Genomic DNA, 4,252 nt, shown 5'->3' with positions numbered 1-4,252 from the left:
TCACACCGTTGACTTTCTTCCCTCCCTATCGCCTTTTCAAACACCTCAATTTTGAAACCCCCATCTACAGTCTGGCTGTGACCCAAAATCCATCTTTTACGTACTATTTTTATAAGTTAAATTAAATATCAAATATAACTTATATTTTCAAAAAAAATATTTTATAAATATTATTATGATTTATTTAAATAGCAATAAAATTGCTCCATCTTGTGATTATGAGATCTATAAGTTTTTAAGTCATAGAAATAGTCTTAGAATAGAATACTACTACAAATTTACAACTCTCACCAACCTTCTTTGAAGTGAAGGGCCTCAACAATATGGTCAAAGTTTGACGGCATATTGTATGAAATATTTTTATTTTAACAAAAAAAATAATATTCTGGATTGGTTTAGTTTTGTCCCTAGCTTGTCCAATCTTCGATTTGGGAATTTTAAGAATTCCGATATCTCAATATCGATCCAGTCTAATCCTAATTCAATTCGATGAATCTAGATCAAATGAACACTTTTACCTATCGGCATAAATCTTCTTAACTAAAAACAATCTCACATTGTGTGTAAGTTAGGAAAAATTGTCATTATAAATAACGGACATCCATTTTTCTAACAAAATAGCATAACTATATACCAAGATGTAAACTTATTTAGTTCTCAAGACATAGGTCAAGCAATCGGATAAGTGATATATCAGGTTTACACATGTGGGTCGTGAGTTAATTCGATTCTTACCTTGCGCAATAAGATAAAGTCTTACACCTGTAATTTATTTCTCATGCCGAAATCGAGAGCATGAATGACAGGAGTTGCGCAAAGGGCGATCATCCCAAAATGTAGACTTATTTAAGCTAGATGAATTATTTGTTGTACAAAATGCAAACAACTTTTGGGCATATTGCTCACATGCATAATGCATGGGATGTTGTTTTATAAATTCTTCTTCAATAATGTGAATGATTTTTAGATCTTCAAATATCTATAATTTATAATGTTATTATATATTATACCGCATTTAAAGATTTTTCATTAATTTTTATTTTTGGTCTTTGTAATTCCTCTTTACTATATATACCAATTTGTTTTTATTTCATGCACATATCTCATAGCGCTTCTATTGATTTTCTTCTCATGCATACAAATCTTTTGAATCATGACTTTTTTTTAATCTTCAATAGGTGTCGGTGAAACTTCAATATTGTTATGTATGATCTTATTTCTTATTTCATAATTTTTGCTCGATAACATGCATCTCGTTAATAAACATGATATTCAGAACATTGATAAATCGAGTTCTGATAGTAGAGAAAGACACATGATCTAAAATAATAAAATTGAATGAATGATGCGATTATTAATACAAAGTATTTATAAGTAAACCAAAATAAAAGTAATCTTAATTAACTCAATCTATAGCAGAGTTTAAATTCTAAAAGATATTCAAGGATCGAGATCAATCTTATCCTAATTCAAAAGGCGAAATATAATCTAATTAATTTAAACTTCAACTAATTTGATGTAATCTTTAACACATATTTAGTGTTAACATTTTTATCTTATTTTTTATTAATATTTTTATTTATATATCATTGTAATGCACAATGAAAATCCCAAACTTTTCATGGTAAAATGAAGAAAATTTACCCAAACATTTCAGTAATTACAAAACTCTCTCTCTCTCTCTCTCTCTCTATATATATATATATATATAACAATGACATATATTTTAATATAATTAAAAAAAACTGGTTTCTAGAGGCCACTGATTTCTTCCTCAAACATCAGCTTTCCCTTCGTCTCTAATCTCATTTTCCTTCATTTTCCTTCTCATTTTCCGTGATATCACTCCTTGCCATTTAGTCAATGACCCTTACCCTTTATTAATGCAAAGTCTTTCTCTCTCTCTCTCTCTCTCTCTCTCTAAAAGCTTGAGAATTATCATCTTCATGGTCAAGCAAGGAGAGGGACTGATTTGAATTAAAAGCTCATCTAGCTCTCAGCCTCTTAAAAATTTAACCCTCTTCCAGTTTGGTTTGTAAACTAACGAATGATCATGGACAGTTCTAGTACTGCATGGGACGATCACGACCATCATCTCCATCTCCGTTCTCCGGCCGCCGTCTCCGGCCAGAAGCGAGTCGTCAGCGAGATGGATTTCTTTGCCGCCGCCGATGACCGAAACAAGCACTGTAATCCCCAGAAAAGTTCCAGGTTTGATGTTAAGAAAGAGGAGGAGACTTCAGCAGCTGGCTTGAAGCTTGATGTAATTAAGTTTGGATCTTGGGTTTCTGTTTTTTTTCTTTTTTATTGAATTTTGATCGTTTCTGATGAATCTGATTTGATTTACTGCAGGCCGGGTTGAATCTGGTATCGGTGAACACTGACAGTGATAAGTCCGTGGTTGATGATGAAGCTTCACCTAACTTCAAAAGGAAGCAAATCAAAAGCAAGGTAAGATTTGATTAGAATAAAGTTTTCATTAGTTGATGATGATGACGACGATGATGATGATGATGATTTGGGTTTCCTTTTTTTTTTTTTTTTTAATTTAGAAATTTGCTAGCTCTTGATCTAGATTAATTGAAATGATTTTGTTGTTTTATTTGAATTAATTGGTGCAGCTAGAAATCCTGCAGGCTGAGCTTGGCAGGATGAACACAGAGAATCAGCGGTTGAGAAGTATGCTGAATCAAGTGAACTCCAACTACCATGCCTTGCAGATGCATATTTCAGAGCTCATGCTGCCCCAAAAACACCAGGTACTTCTCCTTTTTCTCAGCCAAAACAACCCCTTCTGTTAGTTGTTGTGAGTTCTCATTGTTATTAACCAAAAAAAAAATCCGTTTACATAATCATGATTATTAAATTGAAAGTTGATCTTAACTTAGATCAGATCAGAGAATTGATCTCAATTTTGTTTTTATTGTTGAAAAATTGTTTTCATTTTTATTTTTAAAAATTAAGAAGAATAATGAAAAGTAAAACACGAAAAAGCAGCCCTCCGCCCATATATATAAATATATATCCTTTTTAACAGCAGGAGTAAAAAAATAAAAATGTCATTTACACAGTGTCGGCTGACAAAACTGGCTCATGACTTTATGATCTAAGACAGTTCGATATGTGCATTAATTGTTTCTAATTAACTACATGTACGATGTATTGATGGATGGATTGTTTAGGTGTTGGATGGAACATTAGCCACGGCTCCTAGGCTGCAGTTGATGGATCTCGGGCGAGCCGCCACATCAGAAGACCATCCAGAGCCAGCCCAAACTTCAATATCAGATGGAAGAGCTCAAGAACACTCTCCTAAATCGACTGAAATTTTGCCATTTGATCCGTATAAAGGTGAACGTAGAGATGGCCAAAGGTTTGGAAGGGAAGATAGCCCCTCAACTTCAATTCCTCCAAGGATTTCGATCAGGCCGCCATGAGGCGGGCTCGAGTCTCGGTTCGTGCCCGATCGGAGGCTGCCATGGTAAGTCCGAAACGGATGCTCGGGACATATGGTTGAGCCCATATATTACATCTAATAATTAATGTGGACATAATTAATTAGGGTTTTGGTCTTCGTTAATAAATAAAATATAGAGTAGGATGTTTTCTTGGATCATGTGTCGCACTCAAATCAACTTCAAATTATAATATTAAAGAGATTTACTTGGATTGATAAGTTGGGTGCTGACTCCTTTCTTGGAGAGGCAGGCAGGCAGGCAGGCAAGTGGGTTTGAAAAAATTAATTGCTATATATTTGTCTGGAATAAATTTTTGTACACTCTTCTTGTTGTTTACTGATCCCTTTTCTGAATTAAACCTCAATAATTAATCTGCAGATCTCGGATGGATGCCAATGGAGAAAATATGGACAGAAGATGGCCAAAGGAAATCCATGCCCTCGAGCTTACTATCGTTGCACCATGGCAACTGGTTGTCCAGTCCGAAAACAAGTATGTATATATATATGTTTTCTTGGTTTCTTTCACTTGTTATATATATATATATATATGGCCATGCATTACAGTACTCATCGAACTGTACATGAAGTAACCGGACCAAAAATGTCTCCCCAATTAATCTCAGGTCCAAAGATGTGCAGAAGACAGAAGCATCCTTGTCACCAGCTATGAGGGCAACCACAACCACCCTCTTCCTCCAGCCGCCATGGCCATGGCTTCCACCACCTCCTCCGCCGCCTCCATGCTGCTCTCCGGCTCGATCCCAGCGCCGACCCGGGGCAGCCGCCTGGCTC

At 35.1% G+C, this 4,252-nt stretch overlaps 1 pseudogene; it reads left to right on the top strand.

Annotated features, from left to right (window-relative positions):
- The first annotated feature begins 1,817 nt into the window (after positions 1-1,817).
- Positions 1,818-4,252, top strand: LOC127810978 (WRKY transcription factor 6-like; annotated as a pseudogene).

This window comes from Diospyros lotus, chromosome 10 (assembly GCF_014633365.1).
Source record: "Diospyros lotus cultivar Yz01 chromosome 10, ASM1463336v1, whole genome shotgun sequence".
NCBI classification, from domain to species: Eukaryota; Viridiplantae; Streptophyta; class Magnoliopsida; order Ericales; family Ebenaceae; genus Diospyros; species Diospyros lotus.
The sequence above is the reverse complement of the archived record's forward strand: the minus strand, read 5'-3'. Positions and strand labels throughout refer to the sequence as shown.